General features: G+C 39.4%; 1 pseudogene; it reads left to right on the top strand.

Moving 5' to 3' along the window:
- Positions 1 to 26,757, top strand: part of LOC113098679 (NACHT, LRR and PYD domains-containing protein 12-like) — a 110,152-nt pseudogene that overhangs the window by 26,057 nt on the left and 57,338 nt on the right.

The following is a 26,757-nucleotide window of genomic DNA, read 5'->3' on the forward strand; positions in this document are numbered from 1 at the left end:
TAACGCATAATTAATATAATATAAATAATACTGCAAACCTTTTAAATGTGTCAAATCTAAAATATGGTTTAATACCATGTAAATGAAAATGTGCTTTGATGCGCTTGTTTGATAATTTGTGGTTAAAGCACCACTCAGTGGTCAAAAGCTGCAAATGCACTTTATATTGCCGCCGCCGCGGGTACCCGTGGCATTAAAAGAGCCGTTTTCGATGTCTAGTTAGTGTAAATAAATAGGTAAAGCAAAAAAAAATATTTGGATCATCCCTTATTTTACTTAGATTTTACTGGGGTGGTGTTGGTGCAGTGGATAAGACACATGCCTTTGGTATGAGAGACCCGGGTTCGAATCCACTGTGAGACACCAATATGTCCCTGAGCAAGACACTAAATAGCAATTGTAAGTCATTTTGGATAAAAAGCGTCAGCTAAATGTAAATGTACTTAAGTATTATTTTTGGGGATTGGTACTTTACCCAACTACAATTTAAACTGAATACTTGTACTTTGATTACATTTCTTAAGAAAAAAACTGTACTTTTTACTCCTTACAATTTTATTTCATCTTGAAAAGTACATAATATTTTTATTTGATCTTATACACATTTAATATGTTAAACAGAAGCTCAAACGTGTGCCTGACATGAGTACTAATGATCATTATTTTCACGCATCAAACACACACATTTCTACTTTAATTATGACTTTCATCAGGTAAATGTGTGGCTTTAAAAGTTCACCATTAAATCTGAGAAAGCATATTGAGGTAGCAAAGTTGGGTTTTCCCGCCCAAAAAAGTTAATTCCTTACTTGTTTTGTTTTGATAGAGCCATTAGCTATGTAATATATTAGCTGAATGCACAAAATTGAGTGCAAATCAAATCAGTGATGAGAATTTAAATGCAATTAATATTTTTGTGGGATTTGTTTAAATTAAATGTTACAAATCTCCCAAAAAGTGTTTAAATAAACATTTTTGGCCAGCGCCACGTTGTTTAATTCGCAAATGCATTTGCCCCCATTTGCTACTTTAAGGAGCTGAAAATAAACTGCGCCAACTGCGCCATAGACTAACTCAAACCTGGTCTAAAGTCAATGGCACAATATTTTTTTGAGCCCGTTGGTAGAAAATGTGCCTCTGGGCAGGTCCACAGTGCACGTTGACTTTGCTTCTTACACACAGGGATGCGGATCACACAAACATGCCAAATATTAAAAACAAAAGAGTTACAGTGTTAAAGAATATTGTGTAGGCTACATAAATATAAAAATGTAATGATGGATAGTCATCGCGTGTATTAGAACAATCGTGCCAATTCACGCACATATATATTAACTGACTCATCACATGGAGTTTTGGTGGATTCCTGCTTGTCCTGTAGATGATCTGCACACGCGCTTTAACTTTGCGCACGAGTAGATCGGTTTCTTCGCTTGAGAAGCGTTCTGCTTTTCTGCCAACAAATTCCGCCATGTAAATAGCAATCTGCCATGGCACAAGCACATCTCGTTCTTAAGGGGAGTAGGAGATGGCAGGGACCGTTTTTCCGTTGTTAAAATAGCAAAATTGGATTTGGACACGTCCTGAGTGCACCTGCATCATGTGCTTTACACTTTGTGTTTAGATCATTAAAATAGGGCCCTATATGCTAAATTAATTGTAATTCATGTTTAGTGATATTCTTACCAGGTGGTGGATAAGTTGTATTTACAATATGTCATTATATTAATCATTAAGTAGGAATTAGGACTGTCAGTGAATATTTTTAATCTAATTAGTCACACATGTATTTATCAATATTTGCTGAGAAAAACAACAAAACTCTAAATGCCCCAAATCAACATTTAAAAGATTAACTGTCCTTTTAGACAGTGAAGTTGAATAGACGACACAAATAAAGTGGCCTTTAAAAACGTTAACGTTGTATGTGTTAATTCTATGACTCTTTTTATTAATTCAACACATTCTTGTATTCGGTATGGAATATATTTCTAGCCATCCCCATCACATTGATCTTTAAAGGGATAGTTCACCCAAAAATGACAATTCTCTCTCCATTAACTGAACCTCTGTCATCCCAGATGTTTATGACTTTCTTTCTTCACATGAACACAAGCAAAGATTTTTAGTCCATATAATGAAAGGGGACAGGACCATTTCAGAAACCACACAAAGTGAACATGACGGTCAAGATTTAAATTTTGGGATTTGTATTTTTCTTACATATGCGTATCGTTTCACTTAAGAAGACAGTGATTCATTAACAGGGGTTGCATGAGTTACGGTCATATTCTCTTTGTGTATAGTTTTTGAAGTGTCATTTTTTTTTCTGGAGACTGGAGACCTTTCTTATCATGTATTATATAAAGAGTAATGCATTTTTTTTTATTTTAAAACTCTTAGTTTGTGTTCATCCAATAAATTAAAGTCATATAGGATGGCATGAGGGTAGAAATGATGGAGTTTCCTTTTAATCCCTTTCCCTATATTTTTATTTATTTATTTTTGTTTATTTTTGGTGTTCCACTGGGTTTTATTTTAATTGTTGTTGTTGAACTAAATATACATATTTGATCTGTGCCAAATATGTAAATATGTTGAAAATATGAATTTTGTGATCTCTTGATTAAACACCATTTAATGCCTCGACAAACCACGAGACCAACTTCTCTCAGCTCAGAAGGAAGTTAATTGAGCGAGCAATTTCCCAAAGGAAAATACATGGAGTTAATCTGATTAGCATAAGCTAACAAAGTGGTTCTAAACCCGCGGCCCGTCACAAATTCAAATGCGGCCCGCTATGTGCTGAATAAAAATAAAAACTTTCAGTTTTACAATTAATTTTCTTTTTTACATTAATTAAAATATTTAGGCTTCTAATTAAAAATAAGATATATCCTAATGTTTAATGTGAAATTATTTTGTTTTTCATATATTATTTTCAGACATGAGCAGACCTAACATTACACATTTAACGAACACATACTAGCGCGCACTTTGGCAGAATTCAATTCAAATAGTCACAAACAGCCATTAGTTAAGGTTAAATTGAGCATCAGAATGGACAAATTTGTTTTTAAAAGGAGAAAAACAAGAAATGTGAAAAATGCCAGCGAATGAACACATACAAACAAGAAAAGTCGCAGTATCAGTAGTGAAGGAGAAGTGCGGGATTTTCGGTTTGCCCCGCAACTCACTTGAAGAAGTTCAGGCAAATAACACCATGTAACAATCCTTAATTGAAGAAATGTGGCAAAACAACTCTGGAGAGAACCTCATATTATTAAATTCGAAATGCTTTCCATATTTGGATCAACAGGCTACATTTGTGAACACACATTTTCTGCAATGTTGCGCATCAGGTCATGCTCCCATGAGCGAACGGATCGTGTACCGACAGACCGCTAGGTAGGCATGACGTAAAAATCATCCTCGGAGAGTGTGTGCCGAGGCTCTGACCAGACGACTGCGCGGACAGGTGCGCGTGGTCAGAAGTCTTCAAATGCACATGCGCAAGCTCTCGACAGCATCAGGTGTTTTATTTATGGGGAGTAGAATTATTTATTTATTTCAATGAATGTAATAGATTAGATATCATATTATTTAGGCTAAAATATTAAAAATCTGGTTGGTTTGTATTGGTGACGTAATATGTAAATTCTATGTGTTCGGCCCGCGAGACAGCACTTGGACCATGGTGCGGCCCACTGGAAAAAAAAAGGTTGAGAACCACTGAGCTAACATAAGACAAAAATATCAATAACATGAAATTAATAACAAAAATTGCCCTCAAAACTACAACATTCATATAAATGGGGAAATATGTCAAAAATATTAATTTTGTGATGTCTTGTTTAACAACTTTTGGCAGAGAGTAAATACAACAAGCTAATATATGCTAATCTCACTCACAATCATTCAAAAAAAAACGATTTCATTATCCCACATACAAGATATGTTTAACATAGCCAGAAACAGCTTTGATTCAAAATATATCATCAAATATAAGTAACATTACCATTTAATGGTACGACAACGAATCACGAGATAAATCTCTCAGCTCAGAAGGAAGTGAACTGAGGGAGCGAGAGAACAAGTATATACTCTTAAAGTGAAAATGCACTTCCTGAACAAATCTTGAGGATTAGATCCATGATAACAATAAAATAATATATACAATCATATCAAAGAAACAAAATTAAATTTATATTTAATAAAAAGGGGGGTTTTGAGTGAAAACAATATGAACAAAATAACTTTGTTACACCAGTCTCTGGTCTTCCTACTGTGTTAACCATGTGTGAATGTTGACATATTTAGTTCTTGTGACAATGCTATCTATATTTTCTAGGCATGCTGGCAAATGCCTACAAAAAACATGATCAGCGTGATGATATAAACTCAAAACTATAGTGACTATAGTTTGACATTGTTTTAATATTGAATCAAACTAATTTGCATATAACTTGTAAAGGAAAGGGATTAATAACAGTATTTCATTTTATTGTATCCAGCATATCAGTAGAATGTTACCAGAGAAAGACTAAGTTTAGCTTTTGGGAGGAAGAGAAACAGAGGTGGAATAGAGGACTTGTGTGGACTGAAATTCTATTTCAGAGAATGATGGATGAGCAGGTACATGTGCATCTCATGAGATTAAATGATTAGAGACAGCATCTGTCACTTTCTTGAGTCCCGAGCCCGGTCACACAAGACCTTGTACCGAGCCTGAGCTCGACTGTCCCCGCTGGTCTGCACTCATATCGCTGTTAATGTTCCAGGACAGTGCACACGTCATTACCATGCTACTTTATGTTTTGAAGAAATGCTTTTATACATTATGCTTTGTGTGGACTTTTGAGGACAAACAATAATTTCAGCATATTTACACACAACTCTTTACACTTCATAGGTCTCTCTGACTTCTGAAGTTGCTGGAGGAATTGGTCAAAGATGGTCTGAAGAAGTTTCAGTGGCATTTAAAGAAACATGAGTGTATATCAACATCTGAAATGGAGGATGCAGATTGATTAAAAACAGTGGATAAGCTGGTGGAGTGTTTTGGGCCAGAAGAAGCTGTGAAGATCACGGTCGGCATCCTGAGGAAAATGGACAAGAACAATCTGGCTGTTCAGCTGGAGGAAGAACACAAGCAAGGTAACATTTAACTTCATGTAATTGTTTATCAGTGTAACTGTTTGACTTACAATTTCCTCTTTTCTCTGCTGAAGTGTTTGTTACTAATGTATTCTGAAGAACTACTATTAATTATCTACGAGGTAAGGTCCAAGAAATATAACTATAAAATAACTACTACTGAACATTTATACGCAAATATTCACAATAATAATCAAACTGTGACCCACATATCAAATACTTGAGTAAAAGTAGAGATACCCCAATAAAATATTACTTAATATAAAAATAAGTAGGCCTATTCATTTTAAAAATGTATTGAGTAAAAGGATGAGTACAACGTGCTGCAACAGTTGCAATTTTGTTACAGTCCACTCATTAGACTTTTTTAGATTTTGTTTGCTTCTAAATGTTTAACGTTTGTGTCACGGAGACAAACCGACACAGGCAAAACTTCTATCAAATGAATTGCATTCATTAATATTGTATTTTCATACTTTCATAATATTCCATACTTCATACTACTGCTACTGCTAATAACATTTATATGAAAGGGTCACAATTAATGTAATTGTGTATAATTGTGTATAACTGTTCATTAGTAGTTACTTCGTTGTTATTTTTTTTTCAACCTTTACTAGTAGATAATTAATAGTTCTTCAGGAGGTATGACAGAATATATTAGTTATTGATAAGCTAACTGTTATTTAACACAATCATAACATTATATTACATACTGATTAGTTAACACATCTTTCTTAGTAGTTAACAGTAGTGAGTTAAGAGTTAATGAATAATAATCTATTAGTTCTTCAATAATTTCTTATCAGTTATGCAGTTGTCACAGTGGCTGGGTTGTGTTCCCTAGGGATCCACTAGATGTCCTCCTTTCCCACAGTGTCTGTCACTTCATTAACCACATTCCTCACGTCTCTGCCTAAATCATTGCTCCCAGCTGTCACTGGTTATCGATCATTACACTCTGCCAATGATCCTTGTGAATTCATGTCCGTCATTCAGTCGTGCCCTTGCCTTGTGTTTGTGTTTTGTTTTCATGTTGGATTGCTATTCTGGTTTTGACCCATGCCTGGACTGTTTACTCTTTGGATTGTCCTTAAATAAAAACTTACTCACATTTGGATCTCTCACTGTGGTCTCCTTGTGTCACCGGCCGTGACAGAAGGACTCCATCACTGCAAGATCCAGCGGTATGTCTTCTGATGTTTCCCGTTCCCCAGCCAGGACGGCGGAGCGGAGAGCGAAATATTTGAAGTTGACCGCCCTCAGCCAAGAGGGCAATGAAGTGGGTGCCATGACACAGGTGTTCTGGTCCCTGGCCGAGGGCATGGGATACAATGACGTGGCCCTTACGGATTATTTTAACAGTGGGCTGGATGACCCGGTTCCTCAAGAAGAAATGGTGCATTTAGACACATTTGAGTTCTGGAAAGTTGTGTACTACTTGCAGCATCGGCTTCAGTGGGATGTCCCAGCCACTCCTGTCTCTTCCGGTGGGATGGCCAGCAACCCAGCGCCACTACCTAAGAAGTCTGCCAGCCCAGAGCCACTGCCCAAGATGGCCACTGGTCCTGAGCCACGGCCCAAGATGGCCGCCCATCCAGAGTCATGGCCCAAGATGGCCGCCAATCCAGCGCCACAGCACAAGATGGCCGCCAGCCCAGTACCACAGCACAAGATGGTCGCCAGCTCAGCGTCACAACGCAAGATGGACATCAGCCCAGCACCGCAGCATGGGATGGTCGCTAGCCCAGCGCCACAGCACAAGATGGCTGCTAACCCTGCACAGGAAGACAGCCACGGTTGACCCTCCAGAGTTGAGTCAGATTCCTGTTGACCTTCCAGAGTCGAGTCAGGTGCCCGTTGACTTTCCAGAGTTGAGTCAGGTGCTCATGGACCCTCCAAAGTCAGGGTTAGTCACCGTCGACTTTCCAGAGTCAGGGTTAGTCACCGTTGACCTTCCAGTCAGGGCTATTTCCTGTTAACCCTCCAGAGTTGAGTCAGATTCCCGTTGACCCTCCAGAGTCAGGGCTAGGTACCATGGACTTTCCAGAGACTAGGCTAGTCACCGTTGACCTTTCAGAGTCAGGTCAAGTCGCTGGTGATCTTCAAGGACAGTGTCAAGTCACTGGTGATTTTCAAGGACTGAGTCAACTCACCGGTGATCTTCAAAGACTGAGTCAAGTCAACGGGGATCTCCATGAACAAGGGCAGGTCACCACTGACCTTCAGGAACTAAGGCAAGTCACCAATATTTGTCATGAGCAGAGTCAGGTCAGCACCGATCTTCTGGAATCCAGTAGAAACACCAAGGGATTACCAGAGTTTTGTCCTCCCGTTGGTCCGACCACAAGGATGTGGTGGGCTTCTGCTCCGCCCTGGGGGACTCCGGCCTCAATCAGAAGGACGTGATGGTCTTCTGCTCCGCCCTGGGGAGCATACGTCCCGACCACACGGATGTGGTGGTCTTCTGCTCCGCCCTGGGGGGTTTCCGCCCTGACCACACGGTTGGGGTGGTCTTCTGCTCCGCCCTGGGGGACTTCCGCCCTGACCACACGGTTGTGGTGGTCTTTTGCTCCACCCTGGAGGGCTTCCGCCTTGACCACAGGATTTTGATGGTCTTCTGCTCCGCCCTGGGGGGCTTCTGCCCTGACCACACGGTTGGGGTGGTCTTCTGCTCCGCCCTGGAGGGCTTTCGCCTTGACCACAGGGTTGTGGTGGTCTTCTGCTCCGCCCTGAGGGACTCTGGCCTCGACCACAAGGATGTGGTGGTCTTCTGTTTTGCCTGGCGTCACGTGATGTTTTTCATGGACTTATGTTTTTTGTGTTTTTGTTTTCTTTTGTTTTTTCTGTCTGTTCCCCTATGTTAGCTTGGCCCTCTGTCCCTCCCCCTGAACCTCATCCGGTCCACCTCCCTCATTGTTTCCCTGGTTTATGTTTGCACTTCTGGTGTCTGTTCCCCATTTTCATGTTCCTCTGGTCTCTGGCTGCCCAGTTTTTTTTTCTGGCCCTCCGTCCCTCCCCCTGAGCCTCCACCTGTCCGCCTCCCTCCTGGTCTCTGTTTTGTAGTCTTGTCGTGGAGCGTCTGGGAGCCGCTCCATAGAGAGGGGGGTATTGTCACAGTGGCTGGGTTGAGTTCCCTGGGGATCCACTAGATGTCCTCCTTTCCCATGGTGTCTGTCACTTCATTAACCACATTCCACACGTCCCTGCCTAAATCACTGCACCCAGCTGTCACTGGTTATCAATCATTACACTCAATTTCCCATTTGTCTCTCCCTGTGTATTTAACCCGGTCTGTCTTAGTATGTGTCAGAGAGTCCTTGTGAATTCATGTGCGTCAGTCAGTCGTGCCCTTGCCTTGTGTTCGTGTTTTGTATTCATGTTGGATTGCTATTCTGGTTTTGACCCATGCCTGGACCGTTTACTCTTTGGATTGCCCTTAAATAAAAATGTAATCGCATTTGGATCTCTCACTGTGGTCTCCTTGTATCACCAGCCATGACAGCAGTAAGTAAGAAACAGTATTCTAAAGTGTTAAAAAAAGTATGTAAGTTATATGAAAGTAGTAAAGTATGTTAATCTTTGTAAGAATCATAAACCTTTCTCTCTCTTTCAGCTGATAAATGTCCAGTCCAGATAAGCAGCAGTGCTCAGCCTGGAGCCAATGTTGTTGAAGTGAAAGCTGAAACAGGTGCAAGTGTAAATGCTCCTGTACTCGCTGGAAGCACCTTCACTGGAACAGTTAACTTCATCTACAGCTCACATGCTGCAGGAAACGGTACACTGTCATCACTAATACTAGCATTTGAGTAAAGACTGGTGATGTTACTTCCTCCTAGTGAGTTAATGGGACACTTGATTTAGCACCATTTTAGTGATATAGAACATGATCTCAGTTATTTTCTATCTGTATCTTTTGTTTATTTCTCTCATTCTGTATGCAATTCAGATAAACACAAATGTTCAGAGATAGCAGAGAATAACAGAGAAAAACAAGGTAAACCTTTCAAATTTATTGTGCACCTGCTGCAATTATTTTACTGAGTCCATCTCCCCATTTACATATCTGATTTAACAGTAATGAATGTAATGAATTATCATTGCATTGATGCATTTGGTGTTATTATTGAATAACATTATATAGGCTATTTAATGTGAATATTTTGTATCGATTTTAATCAGAGTGAAATCCCTGAAGAAATACATATTTAGTCTATGAACATGGAGGCAAAAGTACAGCTACCGTATTTTTCGGACTATAAGTCGCACCTGAGTATAAGTCACATCAGTCCAAAAATATGTCATGATGAAGAAAAAAACATATAAGTCGCACTGGACTATAAGTTGCATTTATTTAGAGCCAAGAACCAAGAGAAAACCGTCTACAGCCGCGAGAGGGCGGAATGTGCTGCTCAGTACTCCTGTAGCCTATACTGAGCAGCATAGAGCACCCTCCCACGGCTGTAGATGGTAATGTTTTCTCTTGGTCTGTGTCAAATTAATTTTTATAAGTCGCACCTGACTATAAGTCACAAAACCAGCCAAACTATGAAAAAAGTGTGACTTATTGTCCGGAAAATACGGTAATCTGATTTGATTGTCATTTTAGTAATAGCAGGAGGATCCTTCAACAATAATACACAAACACCTGTTATAGGGCCTCTGTCTAAATATTTCATTTAACAGTAAGCTCAGAAATTCATGTAGGCAGATGGCCAACACATCTCATAACCATAAGAAAATGAACAAAAAAAAAACGAGAGAATAAAACATTAGGGAAAAACAAATATTTAAGGAATAACTCTATAACAAGCTAAATAAACAAACAAAAACTCTACCAAATCGTTTGCATTTTTGCAGCTTTAATGTTGATTTTGGTGAGGACAGACATTATCAGTGCTAAACACTGGACAGTTTTTCTTGTAACATTGCGTCTGGAGAAACGTCTTGATCACTGTCAGTTTATTTCACACTGCAAGCGTGAGCGGCGCTTGAGCAGCGCGTGAGGTAACTACAGCATCACTGCAGCTGCAGATGCACCAGAGTATTCACCCTGGAAGTGTTTGTACAACGGCTCCAAAGCTACATATTTCTTTACAAACACAGTTATAAGTTTGTCTTTAGAGGTTGGTCAGTCATAAACTTGAATGTTTTGAAGTCTTGAAAGTTTGAGAAATGGGAATTCACGTGTTAATGGTAAACAACAAAAAACAGCTCCTGTTGTTTCAGTCAGACTCAGCTCCTTCCGAACCTTGTTAACGAAAACATAATTAATTAACATGGACGGCGAAAAAAAATTATGGGCTGCTAACACTTGCAGTGTGAAACCCAGAGTCTGGTGACAATAGAGCTGTAGTCAAGTCCGGCTTTGTCAAGTCCAAGTCAAGTCCAAGTCCAGGACTAGTCGAGACCGAGTCAAGACCGAGTCCAAAGAGGTTCGAGTCCAAGTCAAGTCCAAGTCCAAAAGTTTCGAGTCCAAGTCCAAGACCGAGTCCAAATGAAAGAAAAAAGGGTCCTCTTCAAGACCACACACTAAACTACTGATAATGTTTGTGATGCGAGAGAAAGCATATCTCCTATTCTAAGAAAATCATTTTACATTATTATTTGTAATGATCAAAAAGCATGTGCAAAGTAACAACTCTGTAGGACAGGGGTCTCCAAACTACATCCTGAAGGGCCAATGTCCTGAAAAGTTTAGCTCCAACTGGCCTTAAAACACCTGGAAGATTAGTGTGTCTAGTAAGAGCTTGATTATGTTCAAGTGTGTATAATTAGGGTTAAAGCTAACAGGGGCGTTAAACAAGATCCTGGGCCCTATGCATAGGCAGTCCTGATGGGCCCCCATGGCCCCCACCCATGAAAATATCCAGGTAAAAAATATATATTTCAGATTCATACTTTTCAAGGGCCCTCTCTTCCTTTGGGGCCTTGCTAATGAGTAATGGTTTTACTCCCAGTCCGACCCTGGGAGCTAAACTTGGATAAACAAACAAAGTTTGGAACTGTAAGGTCAAATAATTTTTATGTACTTTATTTTTTGTTGACATTATATCTGTGGTCAAAAATGTATATGACTATGCCTAATTGGCACAGTGCACAGACACACGCAAAGCTCAGGATATGACAAATGCGCGCAGCAAGGCTAGAATGGATACGTTTGGCTCTACTGGACATGCGCACATAAATACAGCAAATTTTTTGTCCTACTGTGCTAGGGCTTGCATAGACTAGTCGAGCTCTGTCGGAAACAATCGACTACTCCAGCATGCATTAACCATAATGCATACAAAGTGTTTGCAAGTACGACGTGAATTTTAGAATTACAATATTGCGTGGAGCTGTTACTATATGACCTAATCTATGTTGCATGTAAAAATAAAATATGTAATGTAATAATTAGGGTTGTGCCTGAAGCCGAATACCTTATTCGGAATGGCACGGATAATGGCTTAAAAAACGAATAACGCTCAAGGAATAATTCTGCCTGAATACTCAGCTAAAGCTGACAGAGTCTGGTGTTTGCTAGACAACAGGTGAGCCAGGGGATCAGCGCCAGAAGTGAATGAATGTAAACTTTATGAGTGAAAAGAGCGCAAATCAAACACCGCATTGTTGTCGCCTCTCTGTTTATCTCTCAGAAATCAGAGCGTTGCAAGAGTAATTTTACCTATAATAATACATCATAGCTACACGTTATATTATTTGTATATATTTAAAAGGCAAATTTTGAAAGCTTAGGCTACCATGATACGAATGAATGGAATAAGCACAGCGCGCTCACCAATCAAACAGCCGCGCTGCGCGTCTCAGTCTCTCAAAAACCAAATCAGTTCTCTCTCAAGAGTAGGCTAATGATCAGCTTAGATACGGATACATTGTCTACTTGTCCTACATGTTTGCATATTTACCTTTTGCTGGTTTGCATGGAACACACACATCTGTTTAGTGAAGTTCATTAACATTAAGACTCGCTCAAAGTTTTCTGCGTAATGAGAATGTGCGCATTGAATGGATTCAGTCGTGTTCAAATGATCACTAAACGTTTGTCATGACATCTCTCTGCTTGCATGATAAATATTATTTTAGAAATTAATAATTATTTCAGTTTAACATGACATACTTGTTCAGTGATAACTACGAAAAAATATATAAAAAGTCATAACAGTCTTATCAAGTAACTGTACGATGTTGTATCCGAATGCAGACATGAAAAATTTTGTGATTGTTACAGATACAAATACTGGCTGTTACATGAAAATGTAAATATGTAATGTCATATATAAAGTTTTTAAAATTTACATATGTAATTGTTGCATAATGCTATACATTAATACGCGTTTATTGATAAAAAAAAAAAGGCTATCTAGGTGTAGACGTAAATAAAACACAATCTAACAGGTAGAAAATTAAATTAGAAACATCTAAACTTTTCAGGTCGCAGTAAGTGCACCGCTGGTCATGCACATCCTTTCCCGGAACAATACTGAAAGCTAAGGCAAGATGGAGAAACAGATGATCATAGTTGTACAAGGATAGCCATTTTTTAAATGAATCTATTAGCAGAGCTACTGCAAGTGATTTTAAGTGCTGGAATTCCATTTATTCTTTGCTGAAACTTCTGGGTAACCATGGAGAGCGGGTCATGGTTGCCCAGCAACAGCAGACGCCACTGTAGCGCGAGCGCAGGGTACAGAGTGCTTTGGAAATAAGGAGAGCGGCGCGCCTAGCGTTTTCCACACGTTTTCAGTCGCGACATCATGCAAATGTGGTTTTGTTTTGAAGGAGAAATTTTTTATTTTATTTTTTTTCTGGACTCGGTCGAGACCAACTAGAAGACTTGGCGAGTCCAATGGCCAAGTCCGAGACAAGTCCGAGTGCAAATTCAACGAGTCCGAGACAAGTCCGAGACGACAGAAAAATGTCTAGATTCCGGACTCGAGTCCAAGACCGGACTCGAGTACTACAGCCCTAGGTGACAAGTCGTCAGTATCCTGAACCACTAAAACAGGTCAATGTCAGAGAAGAGCAGCAGTGGACCAGAGCACAGAAACATACAGTTCCTTCTCAAAAAAATTGCATATTCTGATAAAAGTTCATTTATCAGAAGGTTGACTTTTTTTGTATTAAAAACACTTTTCTTTTATTGGTCAGATGAAATATGCTTATTTTTTGAAATAGGAATTTTGGGTTTTCATGAGCTGTTTGCCAAAATCATCAGTATTAAAACAATAAAAGACCTGAAATATTTCAGTTGGTGTGCAATGAATCTAAAATATATGAACGTTTAATTTTTGATCATTACATTATGGAAAATAATGAACTTTTATCACAATATGCTAGTTTTTTGAGAAGGACCTGTAGTTAGCCTCATCAAAGACTAGCTTTACTGAATTTATCTTCTTAATGTGTTAATGCATTATGCCGCATGAAGTGTTATTACAATCTAAAAACTAGATTCATGTGGTAACATCTAAATTAATTCATTTTATAAAAAAAAAATTATTAAGGCCTAACATTATGAATATATTAGGTTAATTAATGTAAAACTTTACATGTGCATTTCATATTCTGGGCTCTTCTGCAGAGTCTTAAAGGGAGGGTGAAATGCTATTTCATGCATACTGAGTTTTTTACACTGTTAAAGAGTTGGATTCCCATGCTAAACATGGAGAAAGTTTCAAAAATTAAGTTGTACGTTTGAAGGAGTATTTTTGTTCCCAAAATACTCCTTCCGGTTTGTCACAAGTTTTGGAAAGTTTTTTTCGAGTATGGCTCTGTGTGACGTTAGATGGAGCGGAATTTCCTTATATGGGTCCTAAGGGCACTTCTGCCGGAAGAGCGTGCGCTCCCGTATAGCAGAGCACTGAGAGCACAACAGACTTCACTGATCAGAGCGAGAGCGTCGCGAAATGTCACAAAAGGAGTGTGTTTTTGGTTGCCAGGGCAAGACAACCCTGCACAGATTACCAAAAGAGAAACAGCATTAAGGGACCAGTGGATGGAGTTTATTTTTACAGAGCATCAACGGAGTTGTGCAAGTGTTTGTGTTTGTTCCCTGCATTTCGAAGATGCTTGTTTTACAAACAAGGCCCAGTTTGACGACGGATTTGCGTATCATTTATTTCTTAAGGATGATGCAATCCCAACGAAAAAGGGTCACGATCGTGTGTTGGAACCGCAGGCGGTGAGTAAAACTGCTTCAAATATATCTGCCTGCTTGTTAGTGCGTCCCCTCCCATGCCAGAGACCCGGGTTCGAGCCCCGCTCTGAGCGAGTCGTTGCTGCTGCTGCTCTCGTTCAGTTTCAGCCTCGGGATCTGATTCTGGATCATAAATATACGGCTGAATCTGACTGTTAGCCATGGTTTGTTTTGGAAGATGGTTTTTCCCTCACAGTAATGTCACAGCTTCCAAATGCTCTCAACGCAAAAGCCTACTGGCGCTCGTGATTCTTTAGCTCCGACCACACATCGCGCCACGTCACGTAGGTCGTGTTTTTCCGGGAAAAATCGGTACAGACTATCTTTCTTATATATAAACGGCATCACCAGATCTGTTGTTTAGAAGCAGTGTGCATAGTTATAGGGGAAAATTCATAGCTAAGTCTAGAGCAGTGGTGCAGGTGAAACTTCTGGAAAAGAAAAAGAAACTCACCTGCCTATAGTCTTTATAATCCTGAATACATTGATTAGCTTGTTCAGGTGTGTTTGATTAGGGTTGGAGCTAAACTCTGCAGGGCAGCGGCTCTCTATGACTTGCCTACCTCTGGTCTAGAACAGGGGTGTCCAAACCTGTTCTGGAGGATCACTGACCATAATCAAACACCCACTGAACACCCTCTTTAAGCCTAGTTCACACTACACGACTTAAAACTTCTGCATATTGCTGTGCTGTTTAGACTCCATTACTTGATTGTCTGTCTTGAAATCTTTATGGTGTTCCCACTACATCACACTACGCCACACAACACAAGTTGACAATTCTGTCTCCCAACGACTCTATTCTGTCCCCAAACCACTTGTTTGCACAAAAACATGTTCGAAAAGTTGAACAGGAATGACATGAATCAACACTTGAAACAAAGAAATTTGTGCTGCAAGCTGTTTGCATGATGATCTGCACTGAAAAATTTTGCACCATTTCTTGTGTCCAATCTTTCCTTAAAGCCATGTTGCTGCAGATGTTTTTCTTCCGCTGACCTCAACCCATGCCTTGCTTTCTCATTGGCTGTAGCTTGTCGTGACACCTGACACCATGTGATGATGAGTCGGCTGACTGGTCCAGATATTTAGCAAGTTAGATATTTGTTTGGTGTCGTGACGTGTCAGCAAGCCTCAGTAATGCATCGTAGAGTAATTCAAACATAAAAATTGCAGAGCACTGATCACCCACTGATTTTCCCTCAATTAAAGCCGGCTTAAAATCCTGTAGTGTGAACTAGACATAAGTCTCACTCATTGGCCCTTCGGGAGCATTAATTAGAATATAGAGAACACACTGTCTTCAAGTTTTGTAATGGGAATCACATACTATGTCAGAGTCTACATAAAGATTTTATAATCAATATTTCATTAAAAACCAATAACTAACACTTAAACTGACTTTTCCATTTTCTCAAAGGCTCAACTGCAGAGGACAGTAAAACTAATCATGATTACACAAAGGTCTTGAAGGATAACTTAAAACAGCAATGTGAGCGGATATTGGTTGGTAATTCACAGACGGGTGAAAATAAATACCTGGACGATATTTACACTGATTTATATGTGGTGGAGAATCAGACTGGAGGAAGATCAAATGAACACGAGGTGAGACAGATTGAATCAAATCACAACAGATTGAGTGCCAAAGACATGCCGATCCAGTGTAATGACATGTTCAAAGACCATATGGGTCGACAAAACAGAAAAGTGTTGACAGTGGGGATTGCAGGAGTGGGAAAAACTGTCTCTGTCAATAAATTCATCCTTGACTGGGCTAAAGGAAAAGAAAATCAAGATATAGTTTTCATTTTTCCACTCCCATTCCGTGAACTGAATTTGATTAAAGAGGAGTACAGTCTCATGGGATTGCTTAACACATACTGCTTTAGTGGCTTTAAAGGGCTGACATCTCTTCCTGAAGATGGCAATAAGGTCATGTTCATTTTTGATGGGCTGGATGAATGTCGCTTCCCTTTGAGCTTTGAAGAGGGTGACGGCTTTACAGATGTTAATAAGAAAACAACAGTGAGTAAGATAGTTACAGCCCTAATCAAGAAACATCTGGTTCCCTCTGCTCTCATCTGGATCACATCCAGACCAGCAGCAGCCAGTCTGATACCCCGAGAATACATTGATCAGATGACAGAGATACGAGGATTCAGTGATGAGCAGAAAGAGGAGTACTTCATCAGAAACAGCAGTCCTGAGGTTGCTGAAAACATAATCCGTCACATCAGAAAATTCAGAAGTCTGTACATCATGTGTCACATCCCGGTCTTCTGCTGGATCTCTCTCACTGTTCTTCAGCCTCTGCTTGTTCAAGAGAGCAATGACAAAACACCAACAACCTTCACAGAGATGTACACACACTTTTTACTTTCTCAGAAACAGCAGATGAAAACAAAATATTGCAAGGATCCTAAAACTAAGTCTGAAGTCATGTCTTTTGATGATATTATTCTGAAGCTTGGGAAACTGGCCTTTAAACAACTACAGAAAGATAATCTGATTTTCTACAAAGAAGATCTTGAGGAGTGTGGACTAAATGTCAATGAAGGGTCTGTGTACTCTGGGTTATGCACTCGGATGTTTCAGGAGGAAAAATCTATTTTAGAGAGAAACGTTTACAGCTTCATACATCTCAGCATCCAGGAATTTATTGCTGCACTCTATGTGTTTTATAATAACAAAAACAAGAAAGCAAACCCATTTCTCGAATCCTGGAAAAAACTGTCATGTATCCTGTCCACAAAGCCACTGTTTGATCTTCATAAAGATGCAGTCAACAAAGCTTTACAAAGTGAGAATGGACACCTGGACCTCTTCCTCCGATTCCTCCTGGGTCTTTCATTGGAGTCCAACCAGAGAGACCTGAAGGAACTACTGCCAGGACTGAAGCTCAAAACAGAAGACATTAAAGACACTGTTGACTATATCAAAGACAAAATAGACATGGAAGGATCAACAGAGAGGACCTTCAATCTGTTCCACTGTCTGAACGAACTGAAAGATGAATTTCTTGAAAAATTCCAGAAGAATCTGCACTCTGGAAAACTTTCAGGGCAGAATTTCTCCTCTGTTCAGTGGTCAGCTCTGGTGTTTGTGCTCCAGATGTCAGAAGAGGCACAGGAGAAATTTGAACTGCAGAAATACAGAAGATCTGATGAAGCACTGAAAAGACTGCTGGATGTCATCAAAAACACCAAAAAAGCACTGTAAGAGTCTTCTTAATATTAATTTAATTACACTGTTAGTTGTTTTAAGGGGAGACACTGCAGGCAGAAACACTGTTTTTAGATGCACCTGTCAATTGTGAGATTTTGGGCATTTTGGCTTTTCACAAAGACTTCATTAAGACTACTGGAAAGAAAACATCCAAAAGACACTGTTATGTGTTTCTTTTATAAAAATTGTCACGCTGGTAAATGAAGGATCCAAAAGCAGAGATGACAGGAATAACAGTCTTTAATGAAATTATATATAACAAAGGCAGTCCGTCTTTAAGCTCACAGAACTGGTAAATAGTAACTTGAAAAAATGAAAGACTCCTGTCTCGATGAGTAACAGAACAGGACTCCCTTGTAACAGACTTGAAGCTCAGGAGTAGATAACTCAGGCAGGGAGAGAGAACCACAGTGGTTACATTCAGCAGCAACAGCAGCAGAATGCAGCAAAAACTTTGGGGCTAGACTGTTCCAGGCAGACAAGACAAGAATAGGTGAGTACCTCTAAATACAGACAGGATGTAACTGCTGACAAAACGCATGACATGTAACAATAATCCAACAAAGAATCTACCAGAGCAAACACCAGATAAAGGGTGAACACTTAGGGCAAAGTAGAAACAGGTGTCAAAGCAAATGACAAACAGGCGCATGAAGAAAGAGAGGTAAGCGGGACAGAGAAAGAGTAATATTGAGCTAATAAGGTGTGTGTGTGTGTGTGTGTGTGTGTGTGTGTGTGTGTGTGTATGTGTGTGTGAGTAAATGAGTGAGAGCGTACAAGAGAGAAAACGGAAGAAAAAACCTGACTCATGACAGAAATATATTGTTTTGTGGTTGTTGTGGAGTGACAAAAAGAGATACTATAAATTCCTACTGTAAAATCATTTGACTCTAATATGTATAAAAAAAGGGAAAAAAACTACAACAACAAAAAAACACCATGTAACAGACCAGTTCAGTTCATCCAGTTCAGATTTTTTAAAATTAGAAATGTATGCAAAGTAGTGCATATTTCATTAAATAACAGTGATGATAGTCCATCAGAAAGAAGCTTGGTGATAACTATTAGTTATCATTTTTACCCTATTTACCTGCAGTGTCTCGCCTTATTAAAGGGATTTAAGATATTTTGGATGAAAATCTGGAGTTTTTTTCAAACCAAAATGTAAATCCATGTAAAAAACATCTCCTTGTGGCACTGCTGACACAGAAGACCATACGTTGCCTGCGTACTGCTCAGATTTGTCAAAATGGCACTACGCTAATTTGGAGAGGCACAGAGGAGAGGAATTGTTGAATAAAGTCATTATTTATTTTTTCCTGTACAAAAAGTATTCTCGTCGCTTCATAACGTTATGGTCGAACCACTATTGGCAGATAGGCTATTCTGACAAAGCTTTTCACACTTTCCTGGACCTTGACAGTGTAGCTTACCTGGCAGTCAATGGGACACTAGTCAATGGTTTTTGCAAGTTTTCTGTGCTCCAGAATGTAAACCAGACAAAATAAGCAAATAAATTTTGTTTGTTTATTCTCTACACAGGCTACAGTGCTGTATTCTCACTGCACAGTCTTGCGAGCATTTGTCATCAGTTCTACTGTCATCAAACTCTATCCTGAGAGAGCTGGACCTGAGTAACAATGATCTGAAGGATTCTGGAGTGAAGCTTCTTTCTGATGGACTGAAGAGTCCAAACTGTCAGCTGGAGATTCTGAGGTAAATGGTTTACCATAAAATAATTAACAAAATGCTATCATAATGACTTTAAAATTGTGTCACCAAAGTTGGCATATGCTCTCAATGGAATGTTAGAACAAGAGATAATAAATGAAAAAAAAAAACAGGCATGTAATTTTCAGGGTTGTAATCCCGCTGCCCCATATTTATACAGATGCCTATTATACTCATTTTTCAACCTGAGAAATATGACTCAGTTTGACTGTGTACACCTGAGAAGAAAACAAATGTTGAAATATTGTGATGAAAAATTGATTCCATGCATGAACTCCGCTGCACAGCACTGCACAAGCTAGCAGCGCCATCTAGTGGGTGTGTGCTGAACAACCATGGCATCTAAGCCAGGGTTTAGAATTACCAATCAATCAATCAATCAATCACCTTTATTTATATAGTGCTTTAAACAAAATACATTGCGCCAAAGCACTGAACAACATTAATTTGGAAAACAGTGTCTCAATAATGCAAAATGATAGTTAAAGGCAGTTCATCATTGAATTCATTAATGTCATCTCTGTTCAGTTGAAATAGTGTCTGTTTTAATTTGCAATCAAGTCAACGATATCGCTGTAGATGAAGTGACCCCAACTAAGCAAGCCAGAGGCGACAGCGGCAAGGAACCGAAACTCCATCGGTGACAGAATGGAGAAAAAAACCTTGGGAGAAACCAGGCTCAGTTGGGGGGCCAGTTCTCCTCTGACCAGACGAAACCAGTAGTTCAATTCCAGGCTGCAGCAAAGTCAGATTGTGCAGAAGAATCATCTGTTTCCTGTGGTCTTGTCCTGGTGCTCCTCTGAGACAAGGTCTTTACAGGGGATCTGTATCTGGGGCTCTAGTTGTCCTGGTCTCCGCTGTCTTTCAGGGCAGTAGAGGTCCTTTCTAGGTGCTGATCCACCATCTGGTCTGGATACGTACTGGATCCGGGTGACTGCAGTGACCCTCTGATCTGGACACAGACTGGATCTGGTGGCCACGGTGACCTCGGAACAAGAGAGAAACAGACAAATATTAGCGTAGATGCCATTCTTCTAATGATGTAGAAAGTGTTATGTGAGGTGTTCCGGTTCCAGTTTACCTAATTAATGCAGCCTAAAAATCCTTTAACGGATTTGGATATTAAAAGCATATTAGTATGTTATGTGTATGCCAGGTTAAAGAGATGGGTCTTTAATCTAGATTTAAACTGCAAGAGTGTGTCTGCCTCCCGAACAATGTTAGGTAGGTTATTCCAGAGTTTAGGCGCCAAATAGGAAAAGGATCTGCCGCCCGCAGTTGATTTTGATATTCTAGGTATTATCAAATTGCCTGAGTTTTGAGAACGTAGCGGACGTAGAGGAGTATAATGTAAAAGGAGCTCATTCAAATACTGAGGTGCTAAACCATTCAGGGCTTTATAAGTAATAAGCAATATTTTAAAATCTATACGATGTTTGATAGGGAGCCAGTGCAGTGTGGACAGGACCGGGCTAATATGGTCATACTTCCTGGTTCTAGTAAGAACTCTTGCTGCTGCATTTTGGACTAGCTGTAGTTTGTTTACCAAGCGTGCAGAACAACCTCCCAATAAAGCATTACAGTAGTCTAACCTTGAAGTCATAAATGCATGGATTAACATTTCTGCATTTGACATTGAGAGCATAGGCCGTAATTTAGATATATTTTTGAGATGGAAAAATGCAGTTTTACAAATGCTAGAAACGTGGCTTTCTAAGGAAAGATTGCGATCAAGTAGCACACCTAGGTTCCTAACTGATGACGAAGAATTGACAGAGCAACCATCAAGTCTTAGACAGTGTTCTAGGTTATTACAAGTAGAGTTTTTTGGCCCTATGATTAACACCTCTGTTTTTTCTGAATTTAGCAGTAAGAAATTACTCGTCATCCAATTTTTTATATCGACTATGCATTCCATTAGTTTTTCAAATTGGTGTGTTTCACCGGGCTGTGAGGAAATATAGAGCTGCGTATCATCAGCATAACAGTGAAAGCTAACACCATGTTTCCTGATGATATCTCCCAAGGGTAACATATAAAGCGTGAAGAGTAGCGGCCCTAGAACTGAGCCTTGAGGTACTCCATACTGCACTTGTGATCGATATGATACATCTTCATTCACTGCTACGAACTGATGGTGGTCATATAAGTACGATTTAAACCATGCTAATGCACTTCCACTGATGCCAACAAAGTGTTCAAGTCTATGCAAAAGAATGTTGTGGTCAATTGTGTCAAACGCAGCACTAAGATCCAATAAAACTAATAGAGAGATACACCCACGATCAGATGATAAGAGCAGATCATTTGTGACTCTAAGGAGAGCAGTTTCAGTACTATGATACGGTCTAAATCCTGACTGGAAATCCTCACATATACCATTTTTCTCTAAGAAGGAATATAATTGTGAGGATACCACCTTTTCTAGTATCTTGGACAGAAAAGGGAGATTCGAGATTGGTCTATAATTAACTAGTTCTCTGGGGTCAAGTTGTGGCTTTTTTATGAGAGGCTTAATAACAGCCAGTTTGAAGGTTTTGGGGACATGTCCTAATAACAATGAGGAATTAATAATAGTCAGAAGAGGACCTATGACTTCTGGAAGCACCTCTTTTAAGAGCTTAGATGGTATAGGGTCTAACATACATGTTGTAAGTTTAGATGATTTAACAAGTTTATACAATTCTTCCTCTCCTATAGTAGAGAATAAGTGGAACTGTTCCTCAGGGGGTCTATAGTGCACTGTCTGATGCGAAACTGTAGCTGACGGCTGAATGGTTGCAATTTTATCTCTAATAGTATCGATTTTAGAAGTAAAGTAGTTCATAAAGTCATTACTGCTGTGGTGTTGGGAAATGTCAACACTTGTTGAGGCTTTATTTTTCGTTAATTTAGCCACTGTATTGAATAAATACCTGGGGTTATGTTTGTTTTCTTCTAAAAGAGAAGAAAAGTAATCAGATCTAGCAGTTTTTAATGCTTTTCGGTAGGATATGCTACTTTCCCGCCAAGCAATACGAAATACCTCTAGTTTTGTTTTCCTCCAGCTGCGCTCCATTTTTCGGGCTGCTCTCTTTAGGGTGCGAGTATGCTCATTATACCATGGTGTCAAACTGTTTTCCTTAACCTTTCTTAAGCGTAAAGGAGCAACTGTATTTAAAGTGCTAGAAAAGAGAGAGTCCATAGTTTCTGTTACATCATCAAGTTGTTCTGAGGTTTTGGATATGCTAAGGAATTTGGATACATCAGGAAGATAACTTAAAAAGCAGTCTTTTGTGGTAGAAGTGATTGTTCTTCGATACTTGTAACAAGAAGTAGAATTTACAATTTTGGCTATATGAAGTTTACACAGAACTAAATAATGATCTGAGATATCATCACTTGGCTGAATAATTTCAACACTATCAACATCAATTCCATGTGACAGTATTAAATCTAGAGTATGATTTCGACAATGAGTAGGTCCTGAAACGTGTTGTCTAACACCAATAGAGTTCAGAATGTCTATAAATGCTGATCCCAATATATCTTTTTCATTATCGACATGGATATTAAAATCACCAACTAATAAGACTTTATCTGCAGCCAGAACTATCTCAGATGTAAAATCACCAAACTCTTTAATAAAGTCTGTATGGTGCCCTGGTGGCCTGTATACATTACCACTCACCAGGCATCAAGTGCCATTAAAAACTGATCTTCCCTGGACAGTATTTGAAATTTGAAAAAACAATCTGGTGTTTTACATTTTTATATACATTTACATTTATACAATCATAAAATAATAGATTCCAACTATTTGCATATAAAATTTTTATTTAAAAATATGCACATATTAACTTTTATTTGTATACCTAATATGTTGAAAAAGACTGATTTACCAGACACTTTTATCCAAACTGACTTCAAAATGAGCAATTCAACAAGTGATTCGTCTTGAGTCAATAAAAGAAGTTCTAATAATGCAAAGTTTCAAACATGGTCAAGGATCATCATAAAAACTAGAAACCAGGAGGGATTTAAGAAATAGTGAAAGAATAGAAGGATTTTTTTCCCCAAGTCAGCATGATGCAGTTAAGTGCTCACAGAGGAGTTTCTTGAATTAAGTTTTTCGTCAAGTCAAGTAAAGCAGCACTTGAGTGAAATTCTTGGGAGCTTGCTCCAGAAATTGCAGAAATGGTTAACATATAACCAACAGACTTCAGCAGGTGAAAGTGTGCAATATGCACATACATATGGTCAGTACTGTTACATCCCTGCCCCTGTTTTCTTTTTATCTTTTGAGTTCTAGGACTGACTCCTTTTTGGTGGGCGGGATTGCTCTAATGAAGATCAGCTGCACCTGTGGCAAACTATTTAAGGAGCTCCTGAATTTTGCCAATTTCTCTCTCATTTGGGTTTTGTGATTTTTGTTTGAAGAGTGGGTTCTTGAATTTGTGTTCCCATATGATTTCCACAACTCTATCAACCTCTTTCCAACCATTTATTGATTTTATTTTGTGTTGATATTTACTAGAATTATATTGTGTTCGAACCCTAGACATTATTTGTTTAATATTAAATAAACTTACAATTTCTTAATTTGAAATCATCTTGTCAGTTGTCCTCTTTATGTTATGACTTTGAGCCGGGTCGTAACATAAATTGGGGCCTTTTCCGGGATCACTAATGGTTTGGATTTGAGGTTTTATTTGTTGAGTGCAGTGTGGAAAGGGGCATTGGATTATTAGGAGTCTCTGGTTAGTTAGAGTGTTCCAGCTGGGTTGCTAGTCAATCCTTCCAACGGCACACTGTTTATTTTGTTAGTTTGTTTAGTTAGTTTGTTATTTTTGAAGGTATCCCGGGTGGATGCTATTCAGGGCCTGTTTTTTTGCCAGGTGACATGAAGTTCAGCGTTTAAAGTGGCCCCGAGCCTGGTAAGCCTTTGAAGATTAGAGAGCATTTTTTTATATATATATATATATATATATGTGTGTGTGTGTGTGTGTGTGTGTGTGTGTGTACCGGAGTTGCTGTCTAAGATAACCATGTTCAGTGGTGTTTTGTTTAGCATCATTGTTTAGTGTTGGGAACTTGTGAAAAGTTATGTTTGAGAGAGCAGGTTTTTTCTTCTCTTCTCACTCCCACTTTCTTCAGGTTGGTAAGTAATTTTGCACCAGTAACCGAAGTTGTGGGTATGTCAATGTTTTGGGTATAATGCGGTGGTGATGTAGCATGCTAGGTTGTTGAATGTGGTCAACAATTTAGGCATGATTTTGGTGATTTATGGGGAGGTTTCTTTTTGAAGATTACCATAGTGTTATCATGTTACCTGTTGAGAGGTTTTTGGTAAACCTATATAGTGTTCGGGTAAGTGATTGACTTGTTGACTGGTGCAGATTAAAATGACCTTTTTAGTAGTTGTGTGGAAATGGAGCTGGTCAAAAGTTTAAATCCTTGTTTTTGTGAAATATATTTGAAAGGATACTGTGGTGTTTTTGAGAACTCCTAAAGTGCCTACTGTTTGTAAGGTGTAGAGTTTAGCTATGGCTTCTAATATGGACGTTTTTTTTGAAAGAGCCTTCTGAGGAAGCACTTGAAAAGTGCACTAATGAGAAGCTGTTGTTGGTTGCTGCTCATTATGATATAGAACTTACTAGTGCTGATAAGAAACTTAAAGCGTCGATCTTAAAAAGTTTAAAGGGCACTTTAGAGGAAAATAACTTTTTTTGGTGGAAAATTACAGGTGCAGTGAACATTGTTGGCAGTGAAGTCAAGCTGAAAGAGATGGCGTTACGGGAAAGAGTTGGATTTGGAGTTAGTGAGGTGTCGTCTAGAACAAGACCAATTAGCTTTGAAAGTGAAAGAGCTGCAGGGAGAACTTGAGATTAGGAAATTGGAGGGACAGGAAAAGGAGTGTGAGCGGGCTTTTGACCTTAAAAAAAGGAGCTGGAGTTGGCAGGTCGGAGGTCTGAGGGCCAACCGCCTGTTTCACCTTTTGTTGTTCCCTCCGAGATTCCTCAAAGGGTAGAGCAAGTTTTTGATATTGGGAAGCATATAAGGATGGTTCTTCCTTTTTCTGAAAGCGTTAGAGAAGTGTTTCTCCCACTTTGAGTTGCTACTACACTGAAGTGGCCTAAAGTGGTTTGGACGCTGCTTTTACAATGTGTGCTTACGGGTAAGGTTCAAGAGATTTATTCGGCACTTAGTCTAGAACAGAGTGCTGTATATGATACTGTTAAAACCTCCATTCTCCATGCTTACGAGTTAGTGCCCGAAGCATATCGTCAACGCTTTGGAAATTAAATAAAAAATGAGAAGCAGACGTTTGTAGAGTTTGCTCGAGAAAAGGAGAACATGTTTGATAGGTGGTGTGCTTCTAAGCAGGTTGAGACCAAAGAACAGCTCAGGGAGTTGGTTCTTTTAGAACCGTTTAAGAATTGTCTCCCAGAAGGTCTAGTTACTTACTTGAATGAACAGAAGGTTTCAAAGTTTGGAAATCGTGACCTAAAAAGAAACTTCTATCAGAGTCGAAGTAAGTTGGTCATGGCCGGATCTAGTTCTGGTTCAACCTCTCCTAGGAAACTTCAGGCAGTTCCTGTCAAGGCAAATAAGATTTGTTTCTATTGCAAAACGCCAGGTCATAAGATATCGGAGTGCTTTTTTTTTATCAATAAGAAAGCAAAATCTACCAAGCCAGTGGGGTTAACTACTGCATGCCAATTGCCCCTTTTGCCAAGTGACAAGTGTTTTGAGCGCCATTCTCCGAAGGGGGAGAACATTGAAAGTAGTGATGGTTCCACTGATTATACTCCTTTTTTAACAACTGTAGCTGTCCCTTTATCAGGACAGGACGGTGGTGTTCCAGTGCGTATTCTCAGGGACACCGGAGCTGCACAATCGTTACTACTTAAGGGGTATTACCTCTGTCTGACCAGACTGATACAGGTGCTAAAGTTTTGGTAACAGGGGTTAAAATGGGCTGTACCATTGTCCCTTTACTTTGCATTGGTATAAAGTCACCCTTGGTCTCTGGTCAGGTAGTAGTAGGAGTGCTACCTTCTTTGCCAATTGAAGGGGTTTCCTTCATTTTGGGCAATGATTTGGCAGGAGTTAAAGTTATACCTAGCCCTCAAGTTACCGAAGCGCCTATATCAGGTGAGAGCTTTGAGTTGTCTCAGACTTTTCCAGATGTTTTTTCAGTATGTTTTTTTCAGTATGTGCGGTGACACGGGCTATGTCTAAACAGACTTCTAGTTCCACCGTTGAAGGGGGTATGAATTTTAATTTGGCCGATACCTTTTTTGGGGAGTGTGATTGGAAGGGTGGAGATAAAGATGGGTCTGTTGAATCGGAGATAATGATAGGTAAGGAAGTGTTAGAAACATCCCGACATTCCTTACAGAAAATCATTGATTACAAGGGATCAACTCATTTTAGAACAGCGTAAAGACTCTTCT

Source organism: Carassius auratus, unplaced genomic scaffold (genome assembly GCF_003368295.1).
Source record: "Carassius auratus strain Wakin unplaced genomic scaffold, ASM336829v1 scaf_tig00216608, whole genome shotgun sequence".
NCBI lineage: Eukaryota > Metazoa > Chordata > Actinopteri > Cypriniformes > Cyprinidae > Carassius > Carassius auratus.